This window comes from Podarcis tiliguerta (assembly GCF_965153285.1).
Source record: "Podarcis tiliguerta genome assembly, chromosome: 2".
Lineage (NCBI taxonomy): Eukaryota > Metazoa > Chordata > Lepidosauria > Squamata > Lacertidae > Podarcis > Podarcis tiliguerta.
In genome coordinates this window covers 74,280,923-74,307,338 of record NC_139535.1, presented here as the reverse complement: position 1 = coordinate 74,307,338, position 26,416 = coordinate 74,280,923, and the positions used below count along the sequence as shown (strand labels likewise).

At 42.9% G+C, this 26,416-nt stretch overlaps 1 protein-coding gene across 7 annotated transcripts in view; it reads left to right on the top strand.

The window, feature by feature from the left end:
- The window catches only part of KCNIP1 (potassium voltage-gated channel interacting protein 1), a 536,992-nt gene that overhangs the window by 335,997 nt on the left and 174,579 nt on the right, over positions 1–26,416 (top strand). The gene's annotated exons all lie outside the window — the stretch shown is intronic.

Here is a 26,416-nt window from a genome sequence, read left to right as displayed (position 1 = left end):
TGGCTCATGTGGCCAGCATGACTAAGCTGCTTCTGGCGAACCAGAGCAGCACACAGAAACACCATTTACCTTTCCGCTGGAGCGGTACCTATTTATCTACTTGCACTCTGACGTGCTTTCAAACTGCTAAGTTGGCAGGAGCTGGGACCGAGCAATGGGAGCTCACCCCGTCGCGGGGATTCGCACCACTGACCTTCTGATTGGCAGGCCCTAGGCTACGTGGTTTAGACCACAGCACCACCCACGTCCCCAGTGCCACCTGTGTCCCAATTAGGTTAAATACTTGCAAATGGATCAATGTTGTTTTTCAGTACTTTATTATGCAGAGTTGCAGTACTAGTGAGATAATTGTGTACGAAACATTGGTTGGTGGCTATTCTTGATTATGTCTGATTTTCAGGGTGCTCTGATTTTTGGAATGTGTTGAGAAGGGGAGAAGGATTTTGCCATGATCTCACCACATCCCTTCCTAGCAGCCAGATATTTAGCCTCAGTGAGCCCTATGTGCAGTGTAGACAATACAGTGTAGATGGACTAATGTTCTTAAGTGTGTGTAAAGCACTGCATGGCTAATCAAATGTTTCTTCATCAGGATCAAGTGAACTTGCAGATTTCTATAATACAGTTATAACTTGAATGTCATTCCCAAACAGATAAAAGAGATTTTTGTTCAGCACAAAAGGGGTGGGATTCTTAAAAATCTGTTAGAGATACTGTAACTCCATGCTGCAGTGAGCATTAAACTGCTGTTTTGACATGAATGAAACTCTTTCTTTGTCACTACAGGTACTCTTCTCCATGTATCCATGACAGCATATAAGTAGAAAATAATTATCCATTAATTCTAGGAAATATAATTTTACCCCTCTTCCAAAACAAAGCTTTTCATTCTTTTACCTTAATATTTATGTAATCTCCACTTTATTAAATATGTCAGTGTTGCTGGCTTGTAAGCTATTGTACATTAATTTTTAAAGTGTTTTAATACACAAATCTATCTAGCAAACATGCTGATTTATTCCAGACTAGTATTTGGATTCAAATGTATAATGTGAGTAGATGTTGCTGCCTTTTAAATTTTGGAATAGTTGTGCAGTGCAGTCCTATCTACTTAGACATAAGCCCCCCCCCCCCCACTTCAATGGGACATCTTCTGTAAGACACCCCTATACACACACACATGGGGATTTTACTGTGAGTTTTCTTGGAGAATTTAAAAAAGTGCTACTAAAAACAAATGCAAAGCATGTGTTTATATCGTTTTCGCAGCCACCTGTTCCAACTGGGTCATTTGCATTTGGCTTTTCTACCCACAAAGATGATTTTCTGGGACGTAGCAGTAACTCATATTTATAGATCCTCTGTTTTTTTTTATTACTGTTAATCTGGTCAACATGCTGGCTTCCAGTAATTATTGCACAGTGAACATGAAGTTGGAATTATCATTCAGTGAGTTTACATGTTCAACTGATGCATGTACTTTTTGCTGTCAAAGTTTTTCCCTTCAGCATTTTGATGTCACATATGCTTAGTTACATTTCTTCTACATACATTTCTTATGTGGAAATGCCCCCTTTGACAAAGTATGGGGATTGCTTGTAAGGAACAACCTGTATCTGGGCAAATTAGAGCTGCTATGCAGGATGATTTATTGGTGAAATGTTTTCTGTTGCTTGTATATGTAGACTCAGAAATGGGAGGCATAAATGTCCTACTAATTTTTCTCTAGATAGATGATATTTTTAATACATTGTTATGCTATACTTTGTGAATTTGATCTCTGCTGACTCTGAAAAGAGAATATGTGATTGAAAATGGGTGATTATGTTTTTAATGTTGGTGAATGAATATATCAGTTTGTGACAGATGCCATTTTATTTACAGTAACTTAGATAAGCTGCAGTTGTATGATGATGCTATGTCCATCAGCAGCAGTTTGAATTAGTTTCAGAAGTACTAGCAAGAGATAAGTAGGGTATCAGCAAGCAAGCCAACAAATATGTAAACATATCCAAGCCTGATACTAAGAATAACTAGGTAAGAGAGTGTTCTACACCAGGGGTTCCCAAACTGGTGTGCAGAGCACTGGTGGTTAATGAGCTTCATTCAGATGACCCACAACATGCATGTAAAAATAGATTTAACAACCATACAGCATCTAGCACAGCAAATTACTATTGGTACAATAGGCAGAAAAATCATGAAGTGGTCCACAAAGACCCTCAAAAATTTTCAAGTATTCTGTGGTGAGAATATGTTTGGGAACAATTGCTCTAAGGAGAGCAAAATGTATGTCCATCTGCTGTTATTTATTTACACAAACCAATTTCCTATTCTAGTCCTTGAGAATGTTGGTGGCTTCTGCATATCATTTGACTGATGTGGTGATAAACCAAAGCCATCCAAGTAGAAGGGAGGGAAACTTAGGCAAGTAGCTCATGAACAAAACTGGCAAAGATGCAAAAATTGAGATTCTAAGAAGGAACTCTAAATTTAATGTTGTGTGGCACTTACTGAAAAAAGTAAGTAAAAAAAGAAAGAAAAAAGATTTTGACATTTTGGACATTCCAGTGCTGTTACTAAATAACACTGGTAATGCATAATGAAACGCTGAAAGCTCTGTAGAAAATTCATGACTGCAGGGAGAATTTCTGCAAACTTGTTTTTGGAAAACATCATTTCCATTTTGAAATTAAATGTAGTCCTCCCTCTTCCCCATCTCTGACATATTTTTTTTGACAAGCATCAGTCTCAATAAATTTTCTGAGGAGACCAGCTAAAAGAACATCGTACAGTATAGTGTAGGAAATAGAAGCCCTGCTCAGGATCAAACTTTTGACTGGTCTACAGTAGCCAAAAGAAAAAAGCAATTTCAAGGACACATAGTTTAAATATACACTATTCCCCTCATGTTTTTAGGTTGGGGGTCATGGTTGTGTGGTGGTGATTCCAGCATGATAGATAATGTGCAATAGTGAGCCTGGTCTACTTTGACCAGGACTCAGCAACTGAACCTCACTGGTTACTACTCCCTGTTCCTATCTTCTTTAGGAATATTTGAAACGCTATGCAGGAATGCCATTGAGGTTGGTGGTTTGTCAAGTTTGCCAAATTTTGACCCTAGCTGTAGTAGAACAGTACACTTAGTTTTGGTGGCAGAACTATCTGCATGTTATTTTATCTGGGCTCCGTAGATAGTCAGACATTGAGCAGGAAGCGGCTCACTCCTTCTGGCTACATATTCACCTGGCCATGGCACAATAATTTCTAAGGCTGAAATTCTATACCCACTGACTTGGTAATAAACTCTGTTGAACTCAGTGGACCTTACTTCAGAGTAATTATATATAGAATTTCCCCCCTGGAGATTCTGTTGATAGCATTGGTCCTGGACCTTGGAGCCTGGGGTTGAAATCCTTACTTGATCTTGATATCTTTGTGTGTGTGGATGTGTGGAAACTCACTGTTAATTCCCCACCTGCAAAATTTCTCACCTAACTTGCAAAATGTGAAACTGAATGTGGTAAACGAGATATCTAAATGCATATGTAAAAACTCACATAAAGGAACCAAACATATTGTGGTTGCGAGCCCAGGCGCTAAACCCTGTCCCCAGTGCCCACCACACCCCCAAGAGATGAGACATGACAACAATGTATGGGTTTAAATTAGAACACAACTTGCATGTTCTCTTCTTCCTGCACTCTGTGCGAGTCGGGGCTGGAAGAACTCATAACCAGTGATCTATGCACACGCCTACCTACGCAAGAGCGATGTCGCGGGGACTTATCTAAGTGGGCCTCTGCCCTTGCCAAATGCTGCTGTAAGTGGCGATTCATATGCTTTAAGTTGAGAACTTCTTCCCCGCTTGACTGAGAGGCGCCACCCTCCAGGCTGCAGCAGTCAGGGGAGTCATCAGGTGACAAACTATTCCGATGGCCAGTGGCTGGCTTCTTAATTGGATGTTTTTTCTTGCTAGGCCCCAGGCCTGAAGAGGAGGGGCCATCTAGCTGGGCGTACATCCCCTTGCCCCTAGCTGGGACACATGAGGTAGGAGAGTAGGAAGGTGATGAAGTATCACAACAGCGGTGGCGAGTGGCCACCTTCTTGTCTAGACGGCCACGTTTGCTAGGTCCAGCCCCCGCCGAGGGTGTGCCATCTAAGGAGGTGTCTTTGCCCTTGACTGAGGCACGCAGGATAGGGGCGACCTTCCTACCAGTAGACAGGACCCTTTTCTTGATCTTATTAGCTGCCTGCACAGCACTACTAGGGAGATATCACTGCGTTCAGTTGCCATAGTGGGAGACCTGATGGTAAAACCAGCATGTGAAAACAACGAATAACCAGCTGCTTGATGATGTAACACTGTGGGAGCAAGCTGAAATCTAACAGTTGGATTGCTAAACTAAGGTCTAACAGATAGCACCAGCAACCGTACTGCACATGCACCGCTAAAGGCAATACTGAAGGGCAAGCAAAATAGTATGTTAGATTCCCACAATCATATGCTTGAGATCAGAACTGTGTCACCCAAGCCGTGTGCTGGTAGCCAAAACTGTAAGCCACCATGAGGCAACCCATGCAATACATTAGCTGCAAGAACTGCACCCCCAAAGCCAAAAAGCAAACTTGCAAGCTAAATACAGTTAGATTACATCCAGGTGCATCACGCTTGAACCAGGATGCACCTGCACAACACACCCTGAGGAGGGCTGAAAATAGGTGGTTGCTAGTAATTGACTGCTTTCAAGCTACTGGTAATAATTAAATTAAATGGGAAAGTGAGGAACAGCAACCATATTTGAAACACACACAATTATGGAGTTCGAAGGGACCTTGAGCATCATCTAGTCCAACCCCCTGTAATGCAGGAACACGTCACTGACCCAAGTGAGGACTGGACCTATGACTTGGTATTAGCAGCACTAAACTCTAACCAACTGAGCTATCTAGTGGTACTGTATAAAATTAAACCAATTGAACAACTGAATGAAATGCTAGAAAAAACCCAGATGCTTAAACCCCCAAGCGCACAAAGCAGCCAGGGAGGAACAAGGGGTATAAACTTAATTAAAATGAATCCACAAGGCCACTACCACTGTTTATCATTTAATGATTGCCAAGATCTATAATAAATTCCTGCAGACGCAACTTTAATGAAATAAACCAAAATGAAAAGCTAAAGCAAATGAATTAATTTAAACCAACAGCAATACTTATGAGTATCTGCAGGTCTTAAACAATGAACCAAAAGACTAACCACCTCAGACTGCGAAAAGCCCTCCAGGCAGCCCATGATTACAAATAACACACACAATGGAGGCAAATTAACAGTAAATGAACCAGGCAGGAACCATCAACAGCAATCAAACGTGAAGTGGGGTGAGGGATTGCAAACTAAGGGGTCGGGGTTGCATTTTTTTTTTACAAAATGCACCGATAATATCTACGCCTTCACAGTGTCACAGGTAATATTCAGTATCTGGATATATAAAAACACTGTTATAAATGTTATATCAATATGCTCTAAATCAAGGGTCCCCAAACTAAGGCCCGCGGGCTGGATAAGGCCCGGGGAACTCGTTTATCTGGCCCGCAGTGACCCCAGCTGCCCCTGCCTGCTCTTACCGGCACTGCACTGCGCGGCTGTCCACTTCTGGGTTGGAGGAGCACCGGAAATAGCTTGTGCACATGCGCAAGGGTTATTTGCGCATGCACAAGTGTTCTTTCTGGTGCACATCTGGGTCGGAGGAGGCCCATGCACATGCGCACAAGTTATTTCTGGTGCTTCTCCAACCCAGAAGTGTGCTGGAAATAGCATGTGCGCACAGGTATGGGCACGCGCTCCCCCACCCTCCAAACCGCCGCACAATCAGTGCTGGAGACACCGGCCCGAGGCGCGGTAAGTTTGCTGACCCTTGCTCTAAATTATTCCCTCACAACATGTGCAGTGACTGCTCAGACTGAAAGCAGCAACAGCAATTGCCCTATCCGAGTACAGGATGCAGTTGTCTCGGATGCCAATGTCCCTGGCGACGGAGCCACGTGGTTAAACTTAAGATGGACGCCGCCACCGAACACGTGCTCCTTTCCCAAAAGGAGGATACAGGCAGGGATTCCCTCTCAAACCCAGCAACAGCACAACAACAAACAAACAAGCACCAGCACAACAAACACACACACAATCAAAACCCACCACACAACGTGCACAAGCACAATCAGGCAAATGATCGGCCAGCGGAGAAGAATTTTAAGAAGGTTACGAGGGAGGAAACCAGCCTCTCTAACCTCGCCAATTGCTGCCGCAACACAAGCAGACACCCAGAGCTACCCGGTTAAAACTAGCCAGTAAAAGGATAAGGTAGCAGAGAAAAAAACGGCCACAGAGAACAATACAAGGGGGGGTTGAAAAGGAACCCACAGACGGGCAGTGTCTCTTTCCCCCCACAGGAACCAGCACACACGCAACAACAAAGTGCTTCCTGCGGTCCTGGGAGTTCCAGTCCAGCTGAGAGGCGCGCACTGCTCTGTAAAAGGAAACAGTTGCTAGGCGCACACACACATACAAGGCTAGCAGGGCAGTATTGTGGAGCCAGCACAACAGCCCAAAACCCACATGGCCGGGGGGGGGCACACTTACCTCACCAGCAAAGGTCCTGGAAGCTGGAAAGGAACCTGGAAGGCAAACAAGTGAGCCTGGGCTGAGGGGCATCGGCCCCTTATGCTGACCCTCGCCCCACCCCCATCCAGCTGCCCATAGGCCTGCCGAGATGGGGGCAGGGCGATGGTCTCCCTGGAACAAAGGCTCACCTGTTCCAGGTACCCACATGGTGTCTCAAACCCCGCCCACCCAAGGGAGGGGGCGAGCGGATATTATGGAGTGCTGATACTTTATGACTAAACAGTACAGTAGTACCTCTGGTTGCGAACGGGATCCGTTCCGGAGCTCCGTTCGCAACATGAGCAGAACGCAACCCACGTCTGCACGGGTCGCGATCCACCGCTTCTGCACATGCTGTCATTTTGAACGTATGCGCATGCGCGAGCAGCGAAACCCAGAAGTAACCCTTTCCGGTACTTCCGGGTCACTGCGGGATGCAACCTGAAAAGACATAACCTGAACTGAATGTAACAAGAGGTATGACTATAGATGCAATAAGCCTCCTATGACCTTCCTTGAAAGTTGAGCCAAACAGGTGACTGCAGAGACTTACCAGAATTCTTTTTGGGAACCTCCTGTAGTACAGCTTCTCAAACACTAATACATGCTTTGTAAAAGGTATCTGTGCCTAACACATCCTGTTGCCTGCTGAGTTAAGTTCTTTAAAACTGCTTCTTAAAACAGCTCCTTGCTGTGTGGAATTGCTAGTCTGGATGCTGCCTGCCTTCTCTTAATTCTTTCTTTGGGCAAGATTTTCATTCTGCTGCCAAAAGCTGTTTTTTCTATGTCCTTTGTAACAACTGATGTCCCTGCACCATCTGGAGGGATCCTTGGAAGTTTAGCTTTAGATTCCAAGGCAGTGGAATAAGTGCTCTGCTGCAAGGCAACTGGTGACTGCCAAGTCTCACAGCCTGGTGGAGTACCACAGATGGATTTGAAGGTTTGACCTGGACATTTCAGAGGCTCTCCTTCTCTTCAGGAAAGAAATGAGAAACTGAAAATGACAAATCTGCCTATCCTTACCCACAAACACAACAAAACTCTGCCTTCTTAACACCAGTCTTCTACCCCTATCTCGGGCATTTAGGTGTATTTGGCAGATAATTCATACCAGAAAACTCATTCAAATGAGGATAGCCTCCCTCCCACAAAGAAGAACAGCTAACAAGTCTATCCCCCACTTCCCTTCCCTTTCCTTTTACCCCTGCTTTACCAAACAGCTTAAGGTAAAGCAAGGAACATTCTTGTGCTGTGGCATGGAAGGAAAAACCCCTCCTGTTGTCTGCAAACTGCTTTGACTCACCTCTTAAGCCAAAGGAGTATAATACTATTATGTCCTTTTCCATCCAAGCAATAGAGGAGTGCCATCAGTGCATCTGCCAGCCAGGGCAAACATCAGGAGTTGCACCCTGGAGTACCTGCCAAGGCTCACAATATGGGACTCATTGCTGGAGCCCAACCCTGCCTTCTCCCCTCCTTGCTATCACTGCCTGTTCACTGGTTCGCTCTAACCAACCAGCTATGCAGGAGCAAGGAGCCTCTGCTCATATTGCTCTCTCCCTCTGGAAGGAGGGCAGGGTTTTGACCGGCTCCAGCTGAGGCTGCTTAACAGACTCCAGTGTTGTTGTTGGGGGGAGGTTGTTGCTGTTGTTGGTTTTTTATATCTTTATTTTAATATTGTAATTTATGTCATGAAACTAAAGGCAGTCATCCATCCAGGCACTGAGACCCAGACCAGCTTTACTTAAGCAAGGGGGTGGCTTCATGTGCCTTCTGACCATGCATTGTTTTGATTATTTTGTCATTGTGACGATTGATGGGTTGGAAATATAATTAATTCAAAATTCAGACATCTAGCAAACATTATGGTAGCTTGGTCTAAAAAAACTGATGGCAAGTCCAGAGACATTTGAGGCACGTACTCACAGCAAAGTGTTTCTGTTTTATTTTTTCATGGCTTCTGACCTGTGGAGATAGTGACAGCCATCCTTATGGGAAACGGCAAGGATCAGGGATATAGTTGAAGTGAGCTTCAAAAGCTGCATTACAGAAGGAGCCACAGTTGCTTTCCTGGAAAGTGATGCTTTTAGTATTTGTTGTGGTTCACAGACTAATGGACTGGATGAATACCAGCCAACTGAACCCCCACCTGCTGCTCAGACTGTATACACAGTGTGTGCATTGCAAGGGAATGTAGCTTAGCTGTAGAGCCCATGCTTAGCATGCAGAGCCCCAGATTCAATCCCTGACATCTCGAGGGAGGCTGGAGAAAGACTCCTGTCAGAAGTCTTGCAAAGCCACTGCCATTAATGCAGACATACTGAGCTACATGGACCAATTGTCTGTGACTTGGTATAAGGCGGCTTCCTGTGGATCCCAGGTAATAAACATAGACTGTCATTTCAAGGCCTGAGGTGAATTGGTAATTGGCGTACGCTTCACCTGATTTTCTCCTCAATTTTTGGCTGTTTTTAACTCTACTTTATAGCTCCAGGCCCTGATTTCCAGTGCTTAAAAACATCCAAACTTTATGATTTCCACTCATACAGATCAAGGGATCAGGGGCGTCTTACCCATAGATGTTAGTGGTGCGGGGCACCAGGGCACCAGATTTTGGAGGGCGCCACAGGCTGAGTGTCCTGAAAGGAGAGTCGGAGCACGCTCACTTCCCCACTCTGGGGCAGCCTGCTGCTCTCAGCCCCCCCCCCCCCGCGACTTCCACACGAACTACTTGCAAGCTGAGTGGCAAAGCATTGACAAGCACCGTCCCCCTGCAATCAGCACCCCCAATGGGTGGCCGGCCACGCCAATCAGCACCCCTGGTGGGTGGGTGGATGGCGCGGCTGCACCAATTGGCAGCCCACTCCCCCTCCCCTTTCTGGCTGAATCTCAGACAAGCCGTGGCAAATGGCAAAGCAGCTGCTGCGGCTCTCCCTCCACCACCCCCCATTCGCTGTAGGCTTGGGAGTGGGGGGCGCCCTGAGGGTGACATTCAGTGCCCCCCCAAGACAGAATCCATATAGAGGCGCAAACCCCAGAGCTTATCATCCCATTTCTTAGTATTTAAACAACTTTTTAAAAATGCCCCTTAATTAAACAGTTGGTGCATTTCAAAACGAAGCTTCTCTCTCTCTCACGCCACCCCCCCCATCTTTCCCCCTCATTTTCTTCCAGCAAAAGCCTCTCCAGGCATTTTTCTCAGTTTCTTTGCAACCCTCCCCTTTTGCCTGCCTGGCAGCAAGGAGCCCCACCCCCAGAAAAGAGAGAAGGAGGGGCAAGAGGCCCCAATCCTGGCACAGTGTAGTGTGAAAGGGGGCTTTTAAAAAGAAGTTACACACCATGCAAGCATCAAAGCAGGCGCTCCGTCCTTTTTCTTGGGGTTCATGGTGGGGGGAGCCCCCATCACCCTTTGAGAGACAGAAGATTATCCCAGCAGCGCTGCAGGGTAGGCCTCCTTAGGGCCTTTGAAGTTTGGCTTTGGGGGGGAGGGGGGAGGCGTACCAGTGAGGCAGAATAGACGGGTGGACAGAAGGCAGCAAAGGCAACTTTTGCACTCTCTTTACACCCCCAGAAAAAACCCCTATGGGGTGTTGAGGCCTGGGGTGGTGGTCTGTATATGCTCAGAGGCACGCCTTCCCTTCATATTTCCCTGGGAAACAGGGGGGGGGGGCATGCCAGAGAGACATTTGCACCACAGCATCGGATATGCTTAAGACGGCCCTGCAAGGGATTTCTCAAAAAAAGTTATTACAAATAAGGGACACTGGGTTTAATAGGGCAAATCTACAGGAGGCTGCAGTCCTATACAGTGGTGCCTCGCAAGATGAAAAGAATCCGTTCCGTGAGTCTCGTCTAGCGGGTTTTTCGTCTTGCGAAGCAAGCCCATTAGCGGATTAGCGCGATTAGCGGTTTAGTGGCTATTAGCGGCTATTAGCGGCTATTAAAGGTTTAAGGGATTAGCGGATTAGCTGCTAAAAGGCTATTAGCAGCTTAGTGCCTTAGAAAAAGGGGGTGGGGAGCGGAATAAAACCCCCAGGAATCGCAAGACATTTTCGTCTTGCGAAGCAAGCCCATAGCAAATTCGTCCTTTCGTCTAGCGGGTTTTCCGTCTTGCGAGGCATTCGTCTTGCGGGGCACCACTGTAGTCACTTACCTAGGAATAAGTCTCACTGAACTTAAATGAGTCCAGTTCTGAGTAGATATGCAAAGGATTGTATTGAAGGAGCTTTAGTTCTCCCACAGCAACTGGTTGTAGCATATAACATTCCTGGTGAACTCTTGCAGGTCAACATGCAGAGCTTGCCACGTTGCCATTTTTTAAGCGGGAGGTGTGGGATAGCAGCAAAGATCACTGTGCATCTGCAGAACTTAAATATATTGGTTTTCTGACTCTGGTGCAACAGCAGCAGCTACGTAACACTTACCAGCAACTCCCAACAGCTGAAAACACTGCTTATTTCTGAGAAGACATATAGAGGATTGCCCTATTAGTATGATAACAACAACGTATAAAATTGGGATCATAAACAAAACAATCATGGTTTTTGAATTTTATATATTTGTATTTGAACACCAGTGATTTGCAGTGTGGATAATGAGTACTACTGGGGAAGCAGCAGCTGAAAGAATAGATGTGAAGTAAATACATTCCCAATGGTCAGGGTGGCTGGGTCTTGCTGCATCCAATAATCTAGCTTGCTTCCTGCACAAATTAGGTGCTCGCTCCCTGAGTCATGAAGAATTAGTTGCACAGACTCCAAAATGCTTTTCTTCTCAGCAGATTGAGCCAGGCAGTCTCTGAAGAGAGCAAATAGTTCCAGCAGGCAGTCTTTTCAATTTCTCCAGGCAATTTTACATCAAACTACTTGGAATGTGACCTTGTGCAAAAGGGCCTGTTAATGGGAACACAACTGTCCTACGCAGTGTGGTTTTACTTTAACACCTAAACTTTCAGAGTGGCTTCTGCAAAACTCGACATACTATCCTTATTAAATGTGTTATTCTCTATGAACTTCCAGAATACCTAAATTATCATGGATTTCTTAATTTATCTATGGTAATCCAACTCTTGAGGATCAGTAGTGTTAACTTTCTACTCAATGGATGTCACAGTCCCGTTTGATGTGGAGAGAACTGGGTAAAGACTCTAAAATAATTCAGCAGAAGTCAGCTTGCCCAGTGAGGAAGTGCAAAGAAGGGGAAAGAGTCTCCCCTCCCCCACCCGTAATCAAGTCCAGCTGAGCAATTAGCCTCTCCCAGGCCATGATTTCAAGCAGGGCTTTTTCAGCTGGAACTCACCGGACCTCAGTTCCAGCACCCATCAGGTGGGTGCCATTATAACAAAACAAGGGAGGTGCTCATGGTAAGTTCCAGCCCCTCTTTTTCTAGAAAACTAGCACTGAATTTAAGAACAGCAGAAGCAGCTGAGAAGGGAAAAGAGGAGTTCTGGGATTTAAATAATAATTTTGTGAGTTGTGTGTTTGTGTCCTCTGACATAGTTTTGTATGTATTGTGGTATTTTATAAATTGTGACATGCAGTTATTTTTATTTATCATAGTTTAGTAATTATATATTGTAATGGCTAAGTGTGAATTTCTGTTTAATTATTATTTGCTGAGGTTCTGAGTTAGTTTTATTGTGTACTATTCTAATAGATTATTGAATATTAGTTTATTTGATACAAGTTGTTCCATTTTAAAGTTAGGTTTTATTATGATTTTTTGTATTAGATCAGATTATTGTAAGGTGTTCTTTGTAAACCGCCTTATGTATAGTAATATTGAAAGGTGGTATACAAGTTAAAAGTGAAGTGAAATGAAAATCCTCAGTCAGTAGAGCATGAAACTTTTAATCTCAGGGTTGTGGATTCAAGCCCCACATTGGACAAAAGATTCCTGCATTGCAGGGGTTTGGACTACAGCTCTACAATTCTGTGATTCTATCCCGTAGGGTATTAACATACCCAATTAATATTCAAAAGCTGGATTTTTATTTCCAGTGCTAGCAGCAATTTGGCATTCCACATTTGATCATAATATCCTTTCAGACATATGCTGTTTCCCCTTGCCATGTTGTATGAATAAAGTCCCTCCCTCCCGTAGGAAGGAAAGATTATCCTGCAAACCAGCAAAATGCTTAAAACTATGCTAGAGGACATGGAACATTAGTTTTAGTTAGGATTTTGAACATGAGTTTTGACCTTCCAAATATGCTGCAGTACAGGTACCATTCACTGGAGAAATCTGCATAGACAACGTGCTTTGAAATTTTAAATGTTTAAAGGCTTTGAACAGGTGGCTTTGAATGAGTATTGCATCCTAAGAGTGATAAAGAGTACAGCGTAAATGAGAGTGATGAAATGGTATAGATTAATTTAATGAATAATCTGCTTTTGCATTGGGATTTTTGATTGCACAACAGTCAAAGTAGTTCCTGGATACACTTTTAATGGTGGAGCAGAATCTGAAAATAAGGATGGAGCTGGAATCTGATTTCTGAAGTCTATGACTGCTTTCATCTCAGATCAGATCCAGATTCCCATTGGAGAGCCATTAAATAAAAAATGATGTTTCAACTAACCAGGTTACTCCAGAGCTGCCCTACCTTCCCAAACTTACAGAATTGAGGAAGAGTTTCCAGAGAAACCTTCCACAACAACTCCTTTTCCAGACTTACTGGTATAATACCTGAGGCAGTATTGGGCTTTATGCTACATGCCTGAAGACTGAAGCAGTGGGCTGCATGAGGTGGTGGTCAGATATGTGTGTCTAAACACTGAGACCATCATTATTATTATTATTATTATTATTATTATTTATTTGCACTTTTCAGGATATTTCCCCAATGGCATGTTCCATTCTGGTAAAGTTGGGGAAGACAAAGCATTGGGGGGACTCTCAGGAAATGCTTCAGTGTAAGGAGTTCTGGCTTGTGGCTTTGGATGCTGCCCACTTATATGTTATAAAGGGGCAACTTGGCCAAATAGCACATATTGCTGTATATTTTTATATCTAGTAGCAGACAAATAATGTGAACTGATATGGGTGCATTTTGTTTTTCTTAAGCTATTATGGCCTTTGAAGCTTAAACAATTAGGAAATCACATTGGATGTAATTGAGAGAGGCAGTAATACAGTGGATAAGAACGCTGAAGTGCCAGGTTTAGTTCTACTTCAACATTTTTCAAAGAAGAAAAAGTTTGTTTCATCACACTTTTCACTGACAGCTAAGGTTACAATTTCTAAGACAAGCCATGCTGTGATGTGTCCCAAGTCATTTTGTAATGAAATAGCACTACCTGAAGGCTTGTTAAAAGGAGGAACAGCAGGTGGGGAACCTGAAGCTTTCTAAAAGCATGCAGGAAAGTTATTGAAAAATAAAATTCAAGCTGAAAATTCATGAACTTGAGTAAGCCTTTTAAGAGAAGCAAGCTGTCAATCCTAGTGTTTCTGAAGCAACACTAATCCAACATACATATTCCTATTCTCCCAAATCCATGGGAAGGATCCATAGGCAGATGAGCAAAACTCTGTGCATGCAACAGGGCTTTCCTAGCTCCTCCCTCATTACAGACTTTTGCACCTTGAGAAGCCACTCCTTATAGGGCACGAATGGCTGGAACGGGATAGGGAAATTGCACAAGGAGAAGATCCTTCTGTATGCACAAGATGTCTCTTGATCTGAGCCTGTGCATTTTCCAGTGGTGTTAATGGCAGCTGTATGTAGGAATGGGGGTGAGTGGGATTCAATTTAATTCACATTTGAAGGTAAAACTAAATCAACTTTCCAAAGCAATACATGAACCAAAATGCAGCAACCCTTCGAAATTCACACTTCTCTGAGTTTGCAGTGCACTTCTCCAGCCAAGTAATGTACACAAGAAATCATGTACTTGGGTGAAGTGTGCATTAAAATGCATATATTAGTGAAAACAACATAATTATAATACAAAACATTGGAAAAATGTGTATGTTAGGCAAAAGTGTGTACAAAAAATTTGTATATTAGGATAAAGTCACCCTAAAATGTATTATTTTTTTAACAGTATTGCTACGTGTTTGTCATGGCCTTAGGCTACAACAATAAACTTATGAACTAACTAAGAACTAAGATTTTCCAATGGATTTTCATGAGAGTTTTAAAAACAGCAACGCTGCTTTGGAAGTACAGAGTACTATACAGTACTAAGATTGTGAGAATAAGAAAGTGAAACCAAAATGGATGGATTGGCCCATCCCCAGTTATGCACTATGCATATTTCACTGAGGAGTCTTGACTTGCTATCACAACAGAGTGCCTCCAACTCCAGAAGCAGGAGGCAGACACCTTGGAAAGAGATAAGAAACAGCCCCACAATGCCCCCATTATGGAGAAAAACAAAACAAAACAAAGCAAAACATAAAAGGGGATTTGAAGAGTGGCCCAGAGTCCCTTCCCCAGCAAGTACGGTACATGTGCCTCATGATCTATTCCTCCAGCATAAAAAAGAAAAAGTCTTAACACCATGCCTTCACTAAGCCACCACCACTCTGCCTTTGCAGAATGTTCTGCTCAGTTTACGTGTGGTGCAGAAAAGAACTTTGCCATTGTAATTTTCTTCATAAATTACATTCTCCACAGATGAATCTGTGCTCAAAGTTTCACAGAATAATAAATAAATGCAATAGCAATATGTAGTAAGCCATGTAATATCACAGCAACATAACACACACAAAAAATCAAAACGTAACAATTCATTTGACATAAAGAAACATTTAACTAAACATATATCTATTTATTAAGCAACAGCTGTCCTTCTGGTAGCATCTCCCTTCTGAGGCTCCTAGGGTTGAAGGATGGGGCAAGGCAGGTGGAAAAAAGCCACCCCCTGGTGTCCAGCACAAAGTCTCTTACTCCTCCCTGCTTTGTACTCAGGTTTTCAAATGTGGTAATTGGTTACTATTAATGGCAGTTATTGGCTACTTTTGCATGCCACACTGACAACTCACAGTGTGTGAAACAGCTGCATACAACCTGGCAGCCTTCTCTGTACTTGTGTGTGCAGCTTGATTAACGTTAACCCGGCTTGTTGGTGTAAACACTCATATGGTTGTTTAGTCATTTAGTCCTGCCCGACTCTTCGTGACCCCATGGACCAGAGCATGCCAGGCACGCCTGTCTCATATGGTAGAATCCACCAACTCAGAGTGGTCCAAACATGGAATTAAAAGCATATTCAAACCAGCTTTCCTTTTACCCTTTTTTAAAGAGCCAATTTCTATTTCTTAACCTCACTGTTCTGCAGAGAGAAGCATATTTACTGGGAAGGAAATATCCTTTGTGCCCTCTAAATATTTCATGTATCTCTAGCAACTGGGATTCATTTTAATACGGTTTGAGTAAAACATCAATATGAATTTGATTTAGATCAAAGTGATGTATTGCCCAGGCTGCCATGGAGTAAATAGATCAACTTTTTTTCTTCCTTCTGATACTGAAAGGAATTGCTTGTCCTTTATTTATCTCTGCCAATGATACAGTACATAGCCAAGTGAGCAGAAACCACCTTTGAATCTGATTAGGGGAGAAATTGCCTCACAAGTTGTAACTTTGATGAATTGTTAAAGAAGAGAATGATATGCTCCATACATTAAATTCCTGTTGGAAGGTTTTAATTTGATATCTTTATTCCCAATTATGGCATGGTTCCTGGCATTGTCTTGGAAGTCACATGGTGATGCAAACCTTTGCAAAGCTAAGCTGAGCTTGACTGACTCTGTCTGGTGCCTGGATGGGAGATCACCGGGAAATAAGTCTCGTGATGTGACTTATTTCTGAATAAACATGCACAGCTGAGGTTCCCAACATGCTGCCCAATGGCACAGCATCACCCTCAGACTCCCCCCTTGTCACCTACTAAGGCCCCCTGTCACTCCCATTTTTTAAATAGTTAAGTGAAATGGTGGTGGTTGTTAACATTTTTGGTTATTGGGGGCCTTTTTATTTAGGAAGGACTGGGGTTTTTTTGTTTATGCTTTATTTTGGGTGTGTGAGTAGGTTTTTGCCTTTTGTTTTGTGACATGGGTACTTTGTGGTTCCTTAGATTTCCAGATGTGCTCTTGGGCCTAAAGAGATTGAAGATCCCTCATGTACAGGATTTCACTGTACACAAATACTGTACAAAAAGGGGGAGGTGAGAATAACAAATGTGAATCTTTAAGACAAGTCATATTCTGTATGTCTAATTCATTTATATGCAATGGAAATAGTTATATAAGGAGTTGGATGCATATCCAGGGAGCTTGGCTTCAAGTACCTATTCAGTCAATAACAGCATAAAAGGTTTAAAGATAAATTACAGAAATTAGTCATTGTGGCTCCATTCAATGAGCATCTTCTGTTCGACATCATTGCAGTCTAACCAAATGAATTTTGAGGTAACTTGCATTCAGTGGCCAACATATTTGTACTGACTTCTAAAACATCAGATCATTTGGGATTTTGTTAATATACTCTGGTGCCCTTTGTGTAGCTAGTACAGCAAAAGTGGACAAGGAAAGAGAGGAAGTCTTCTAGACAGCATGGCGGCTCACGGAATGCAGTGGCACCTACCCTCTTACTGAACTCATAATTAAGACCATTTAATTTTCAATATATAACAAATGCTTGCTATACAGACAAAAATACAAGGAACTGCATAGATTATAGGCCAGAAGAAGCCAGTTTAATTTCTTTTACAGGAGGGGGAAAAAAACCCTTCTCGTTTATCTCCTGAAGATAATAATTATTTGAGGTAGAACGTTTTGCGTTAAGCATCTTTTAAATAAATGTCCTTGCCAGGCAGTAACAAGCCAATTTGACTTATTGGAGAAACAATAGAAACATCAATCACCACCATGAGCACAATGGAAGGAATGATGTGCTTCCTGCTTTCAAACATTTACCAGTGATGTCTTCTTATATGAGCTCTGTTCCCATCATTTACAGGTTGCATGAAAGGCCATAACCACTTGGGGGGTGTTGCTTAACAATTACCCTGGTGTTCCTATGGGAGGACAGTATTTCAGCAACAATGAATGGTTAATGCATATTCATTCCAATCAATGCACACACACAATGCACACACACACTGCCACATTTACTCATGTAAATGCCTTAGCAAGAAGCATTTTAGAATCCAGTTATCAGATGTACCCTCATGGTGTTTACTGTCTCCTTCACTTCAAATTCTGAAATATGCTCCATAGGTACTATGTTTTTATTCCACTCTCAGTGGCAGAATTTAGTCCCATATGTGAGACATCTGTGACTGGGCCTCTTAACATTTTAAAAAACAATTTTTTAAAAACTTAGATACAGGAAGCTCCAATTTTTATCAGAGTAGCAGTGATGGGGATAGTTTATCTGTCAGCTGTTTCCCTAATCTATTTTTCCCTCCACATCTGTTGCTAGCCCAGGTGGGTGGGTGGACTTACTTCATGCTTGTTTTTCCCCCAGGGACTAACAGCAGGTTTGGAGTGGATTAATATCAGTAAAATGGCAAGGGAGAGAGGGTTAAACTCCTAGCCAATGCTCTGATCAAATTTGGAGCCCCCAAATATTGAATCATATATCTTTTGCATCGCATCTGTTTCAGTCATAACATAAAAAGTAACCTCTCATATACATAGATTGACTGGAGCTATCTGCTGTTTCAAAAATAATGGATTGCTTGTGCAAAGCTAGGAATGAGTAAGCACCATGGTTTTGAAAACTTACACATCAGTCATTACAGGCCAGTTAATGTCTGTTCCTATTTACTTGATGACACATTTTTAAAGATAAAATGTACCGGTATTTTGGGGAAAGAATCAACGGGGCTGCTGTAAACGGAAGTCTTACCTCACTAATCTTTTGCAGTTATTCAGAGGTGTCAGTATCCAAGCAAATAGGGAGATCTGGTAGATGTTATATAATTGAACTTCCAAAAAGTTTTTGACAAAGTCCCTCACATGGTTGTCCCCTACCCATTTTATCATCATAACAACCCTGTGAGTTGGTTTAGGCTGAGAGACAGTGAGTGTTCTAGGGATGTATGAACATTCGTGAATTCCAGCATTCACTCTCACTTTCCTCTAGTATTTTCCATTCCACAGCTATTAGCTTATTTTGCACAAGCTTGTCTTCCCTTATGTTGACCACTGATGTAGAAATATATGTGTTTTAATGGAACACACAATAGAGAAGCATATCTTAGCCATCTACTTTCATTGCAGAAAACTAAGGCAAGAAGCATTTGTAATAAGGGCTCATTCCTCAATGGGTGTTGAATTGACTGGACAGAAGGAAATCTATTTGATATTCCATTTTCAGCAGATTCCTCCAGCATTCCTAGATTGGCTTAGGGTCATCCAGCAAGCTTCACGGTTGAGTGGGGATTTAGACCCTGGTCTTCCAAATCCTATTCCAGCACTTAAACCTCTACACAACACTGGCACAGAGTATGTGAAGTGTTTTTCTCACTCTCGTAATATTATATATTTATTTCAATCAATAAAAGGGGTGGCAGTAGATTCATCACATTCAAAATGAATTACTTCTCCACACAATGCATAATTAATTTCTATAATTCATTGCCACAGGATGTAGTCATGGCCAGTAGTTTACATGGCTTTAAAGAGATATTAGATGAATTCATAGAGATCAAGCCTGTCAATGGCTATTGGCCATGATATCTATATGATATTCATGTTCAGAGGCAGTAAAGGACTGAATATCCATTGATGAGGAGGAAACGAAGTGGAAAGGAGATTTCTAGAGGAATCCGATTGGTCATGTGGGAAATGAGATATTAGACTAGATGGACATTTCATCTGATCCATCAGGGCTTATGTTCTTATGATAATTCCTAGGTATACAACTGATATTTCTGCCAACATAAGTTATATAGGGAAATCAGACTGTTCAGTTTCACCTCATCTCCGCTCACCTGACGTTACATACTTAAAAAAAAAAGAGGAATATATTTTCCAGGGGTAATTAAGTTCAGCAGCCACAGAGGTGTAAGGTAAGAAGATAAATAGCAGTTGATCAGGCTCTGAAGTTTTTCGGATGACATTTTTGTTTTGCTCCATTGCCTGAAGTCACTGATCTCTGCAATTGCACTGTTTTATTGTCCTGAAGTTGCATGCACAGTGAGCACCAGTCAAGGTCACCGAAGAGCATGTTTAGTATCTTGTCTTAAAAGCTCTTTACTTCTCTTAAAAGCTCTTTACTAGTGTGTAGATAATTATGTCTGAAGAGCACATAAGCCCCTTAGGGGATGCTGGTTTGCTTTGGTGGCTTTCAAGAGAAGTGGCTGCAATTGGAAGAAAATGAATGAATGAAAAATGGAGGAGCCTCAATTACATAAAGCTGAGCTATGCTGCAGAAATTCTGTTCTCACATAAATGTAACCTTGATAAGCCTATAAATCCTTAGTTTGGTGCCTAGAAAACTTATCAGAAGCAGTAAGATAATAATAATAATAATAATAATAATAATAATAATAATAATAATAATAATAATAATTTATTTGTACCCCACCCATCTGGCTGGGTTTCCCCAGCCACTCTGGGCGGCTTCCATAGAAACCAAAATACACTAAAATATCACACATTAAAAACTTCCCTGAACAGGGCTGCCTTAAGATGTCTTCTGAATGTCAGGTAGTTAATTATCGCTTTGACATCTGATGGGAGGGCGTTCCACAGGGCGGGCGCCACTACCGAGAAGGCCCTCTGCCTGGTTCCCTGTAGCTTTGCTTCTCGCACTGAGGGAACTGCCAGAAGGCCCTCGGCGCTGGACCTCAGCATCCGGGCAGAACGATGGGGGTGGAGACGCTCCTTCAGGTATACTGGGCCGGGGCCGTTTAGGGCTTTAAAGGTCAACACCAGCACTTCAAATTGTGCTCGGGAAAAAAGACAGTGGTGTGTGTGTTTGTATAACCCTATCCTCCTGCCTTGCACTTTCCCTACCAAAAACCACATCCTTTGTTCTTGCAGTGATGCATTTGTGGGCAAGCAACAGCTTTGGAAGGGGTTAAAAAACTACCTCCCAGCAGTGGCTGAGGCCCATTTGAACTGATAGGGTGGAATGCAGGGAGGGCAACAGGTAGTGGAGCCAGAACCAATGACAGGTAGAGCCCACTAATCTGAGTTTTGTCCCTACTCTCCTCCCCACTGAGTTGCACCTAGGCAACACTGAGACTGAGGAGGAGGATGCTGACAAGCAGTGTCACATTCCAGACTTGTAAGGAGGCAGGCTGGCTGGCTGGAGACAATGAGGTTGGTGGGGTAGTGCCTCACTTTCTCTAAGGGATCAGCCACCATTGTTCTCTCCACACTGTAGTCCCGATCTGTTATTTAAAAGAAAAACCCACAAGAGACACCAACATTATAAATGGTGCATCTAGCTTAGCCCTAAGGATAGAGCTACACATTATGTGGAACACGAGGGTGGTGTTGAGTTTTCCCCCATAGCTGCAGCTTTATTCATTGATTGACTGACCACTTTTAGACCAATTTTCATTACAAAAGAACCATAGAGTGATTTCCTACATAATATCTAACAATCTATTATACAAAGAAACAACCATAAAACAACAAGGAATTCTAGTGAATATTACAACCACCACAGATAACAGCAGTGGTCCAACTCATCTCAGACCTTGAATAGCCTAGACTTTATTTATCAAATTCATAGGAGAACAGATGTTGGAGTTTCCCATGCCCTTGAGGTGAAGATAATTCCACAGCTAAGGGGGCATTACTGCCATTAGAATTTACCTTGTGGTGTGTCTGCCCGCCATCGCATGCTGCTTGATATCCCTGCCATGTTCAGGGAAACGCACATTATGAACATAGGAAGCTTCCTATTGGTCCACCTAACTTGGATGTGTCTATACTGATGGGCAGTGGCTCTAAAGGGTTTGAGGCAGAAGTCTTCTCCAGCCCTGCCTGGAGATGTCAGGGGTTGAACCAGATACCTTTTGCCTGCAAAGCAGTAGCTCTACTACTGAGCAGCAGCCCTTGCCACAGTAATATATAGACACAGGCTTTGTGATGTTAGAGGCAGAGGTGAAAACCTCAACCCAGGGGTCCATTTGGGGCAGTAGCCTTATTTTCTGCACAGTGTGTAGTTCTGCCCTATGAATAGCATCTTGAAAAGACAGGCATTTTTATTTCACCTGGAATACTAATGGTAAAGGTGATGAAAGAAGGCTGTGCTATGTATGTATTGTGGTACTTGTCAACAGTGGTGCTACAAAGCAAACGCCGCTTTCAGAATATGGTCAGTGCATGGTTCATTCGAACACCTGCATATTTCTTTTCAAACAACATGAAATCTGGTTTAATGACAGCACACATCTTCTGTTATAGCTGATCAAGACGGGCTTGTGTTTCATTGAGGTATAATATATCGCTCTATCTGGCCATAATTGCCCTTAAAGCAACAATTCCTCCTGCTTGCCCATTTGTCAGATTCTCAGCATTAAGCTTGTATGTTATAATTAAAGTGAAATAAAGAAATCATTTTGCCTGCAAGAGTCTTGTTATTTCAGGCTGATTAATGCTGCTTCAAACTGCACAGTGAAGATTGAGGCTGCTGAGTGAGAGTCGGAGAGCTTAGATATTCAAATCTTAACCTTTAAATCCTATAGAATTTAAGAGGCAGCAATAACCTTTCTATGAGATTTTTAAGGCAAACTTCTCAGTTCAACAGCATGACATAGTTTTGTATTCAGCTGGATGGGGAAAATTAGGGATTTGAATTAGGGAGCGAAACAGTTTTCCATTTAATTCTGACAATTTTGAGGGCAGTTGTATAAAATCTATTTATGAAGAGCCTCATTACCGCTATTCCTTGTGAGACTGTAGCGTTGTTTTCTGTATGGGATCTCTTACTCATCCGGCTTCCATTTGAAAGATACCAGAGGATTCATGGGTAGATGCTAAATTAATCAAAATACATTCAGACCACAGGCTAGCCGGTGCAAATACAATATTATTATGTGAGGTGGCCTTGGCAACACAGTGTAGCTAGGAACAAATGCAAAAACACCCATGTGCGCATCTTGGACATATTTGTGTCCTGCCAGTGCTCTAGCAAGTAAAACCCTGCCAAAGCCTTTGAGAAAACCTTGAAAATGATTTGCAGATTTCTGGAATTCTGACACTTGCTGTGACAGTCGATAAAAATGTGAAATATTATAGCCACTGAAGAAGTGTTGAAGGCTAAGCTGTCGCACAATGTATAATTATACTTATGAAATGCCAGTCATTATGACAAGTGGGCTTGGGGTGAATAAGGATAACTTGTACACTGCTGGAAGCCTGTGTATGTCGCTGTGTGTTTGTGTGTCTGTGAATTTTGTGCAGCAGGCAGTGGCATAGCTAGGGCTTTTGCCACCCGGAGCAGTCACTGAGTTTGCCGCCCCTCTCACTGTTACTCATCCGGGAGTCTTGCCAGATTGCCATGGTCCTGCCCTCTGCTCTGACTGTCCTTCCCTTCTTTTCCCCCCACTTCCCAAGTGGTGGGAAGGAACTCAGTTCCTGTCATCTTAGACTCCACTTCTTCTTTGCTTTACTTAATGCCTCATCATGTTCTTTTGTTTCTCTAGCTTCAACCACAAATTCCATTCCTTGGAATGTCCCAGGATTTCATCTAATGTCCCCCGGACAAATTCCATTCCTTGGAATGTCCCAGGATTTCATCTAATGTCCCCAGGAAACGCAGCAGTGGCAGTCTCAGCAGCCCGGAGCAGTTGGCTCTGGCTGGCTTCAGGAGCTGCTCGGAAGTCCCCATATGATGGTGGTGCAGGGGTTCTAAGATGCAGCTTCTGGGCTGCCTCCACCTTCCCTGACCCCAGCAACTAAGCTGTGAAGGGAGGCTTCATGCTGCCTATCAGAGCTTGCATTCAAGCAGGAGGGGGCAGGGATCTCTCAGGCAACGGGAAGCCTCCCTTCCCAGCTGAGGGATCCCCACCCCCTTCTGCTTGCACGCAAGTAGGAGTGGGATTGGGGCTGCTCCGATGAGAAAGGGAGACATCGCGCTGCCCGAGCCTCACCGCCGCCACTCTCGGCCCTCCTCCTCCACTTTCCATGTCTGACCCATCACATAGCGCTTCCCCACCACCGAAGAACCAACAACTCAGGGGCTGTCCAGGCTCATGGAGAAAGGAGATAGAAACCTTGGAGGAAGTGGAAACGGAAGTGGCGGTTGAGGTCAAGGCGGCAGCGGCCCCTCTGCCACCACCATCGCTGCAGCATCAACGCCCCAAATGTGTAGTAATTAATTAAAGTGTCCCCAGATTCATAGAAAAAAAATCTGGTAATCTTAAATTAGAGGCACAATATCTCCCATAAAGGCACTGTCTTCAGAGACCAGCCACCCAATGTTGGGGTTGATGTACTAATCACTCCTCCGCTAGAACACCCAACTGCAGTCTTTTATGTTTTCCTCTTCCTTGCATAGAATGCTGATCAGTTGGATCCCATAAACGGATTCCCTCCCTGGCAGCAGCCCTTTCTTCTTAAACTTTTCTTTGCTATCAACAGCCTCAAATATGCCTATGGAGCTATTAGCGATTAATTCATCTCCAAATGGTGATTATGGGGTCTGTAATGAATACTAATATGACTTATTTTCCTCCCTAGCAGGCCTTTTGCATTTTGCAACATTGCCTTGTTTTATAGATTATTCATATGTAACAATGGTTAAATATGCAAATTTACAGCAGATAACTCTCTCCAGAGGGGAAGAGCAGAGCTGCCCCTGGGTCCCGTTTAGAAAATTAAAAACAGAGGGTGACTAATACATTGGTATAATAACTATCCTTATTTCCCAGCCTAAGGATTTTCTTTTGGGGGGCCAGTTCTTCCTCTGTTTTTGCTTACAGCCGCTTGAGCACCTTCAGAGAATTTCAAGGGCAGACAGAAGACTTTCTGTCATTTCTGTAGCACCACTCTGCACATTGCTTCTATTTTTCTTTCACATCTTCAGGAAAAAACCACACCTGCTCTCAGTTATAATCTTTACTCACTTACCATTGGAATAAAAAATTAGATAGGTAAATATGAACCCTTTCCCCTAGAAATAGTTACCTGCCCTGGAGCTCATGGGCATGGTGGCTTTGGATTAAATAAACTACAAACTCAGATCATTGAAAGCTGTGGTGACTTTATCCACAGAAACCTGAAATGGCTGTGGTCTTCTATTCTGTGTTGTGAGTTTTTCATTAACTCCTTAGTTTATTTTAAATTTAGTGTTTTGCTTGTGATTTGCAGTAGTGGGTGGCATGGTTGAAATGACACTCAAATGACCCCCTGACAGCTGAGTTATAGTTGTATGCTGGGAAGGAGAGGAATGGCGAGGCAGCAGGGAGGTGGGTTGGTGCAAAAGTAGTGATCCAGCTAATCTGGCACTCCTGCTGACGCCATTGTACTATGCTAACTTCCCCATCACCTGGCCACTCCCCCTCTCCTTCCTAGGAAGAAGTGACTCAGTGGTCAGAAGCTGGGTTGTAGAGGCAATCTTCAGGGGGGAAACTGGAATGCAGGGTGTGTGCGCAACTTATTGAGTTGCACATCTTTGGTCTCTGAAATCTTGCTCAGCTCAAAGAAGCTAGCACAATTTAAAACTTCTTCTCCCTGCAGCAATGTACCAGAAACTAATGGCGATTTGTATTTATTGTAGTGTTGGATGCAGTAGCACTTGATGTTGTGACAAACTGAAAATTATCTAGTCCAGCATTGTTAATTCTGACTGGCAGTGGCTCTCTGGTGTCTTCAAGAGAGGTCTTCCCCTTATTACCTACAACCTTTAAATTGAAGCTACTGGTGGTTGAACTTGGGACCTGAGTTATAGTCCACCTTCTGGAAAGCAGAATCAATTCTGCACAGCAGGAGTACTTAATTTACACATTTCTGATCTCCAAATGTGTACTTTCTTGGCAGCCAGCACAGGATAAGCTGATGCAGATAGGATTTTAAAAGTGTATTCATTTATTTATTGGTGCTACTACACATATTGTGTTTCACACATTGTATAATTCGACAGGAGAAAAGCGTGAATTCCTTGTGTTACCTTGAATAGCATGTACAATCGATATTCCCTAGTATACCACCCACCATGAACACGAGTTGCAGCATTGACTTGTTAATATCACAACAGAGGAGCCACACAAAATGGGCTTTCAAACATTCACATGCTGTGGCCTTTCAAATCATTGCAGTGTTCTGTTCCAAACTCCTACTGTTTTGATTTGAGCTAGAAGAGAGGTTTTTGAGCAGACTGTTGCTCTGCAGTAACCAAACACAGTACCAATCTGTTTACTGTTTGGAAAGATAATTTCTAGGAGTTTGGTACACTGTGAGTTAAATCTGGCAAAACGAAGTAGAGACTGATGGAATGTGATTACATGACAGCTGTTCAATGGCTTTTGTAGCAGGGTCCCTCACACCAGCTCCTGGGTGGTATCCATTTCTTTTATAAAACTAATAGTAAAGGTTTGCCTTATACAAAGAATTATACATTCAGTGGTTATAAAGAACTAAACATCCAGCCACTTAATCTCTTATTTTAAAGTATTCATGCTTGTAGCTCCAAGTCAGCAACTGTAAACCCTAAAATTTGATGATTTGGGCTTTGGGGAATGTCTAGTATAGAGGAAAAACATCAGAGTGATGAACCCTAGAGAGTTGCTCTCCAGTGGTCTGCTAAACACTCCTTCTCCACACATCGGAGAACCGATTGAT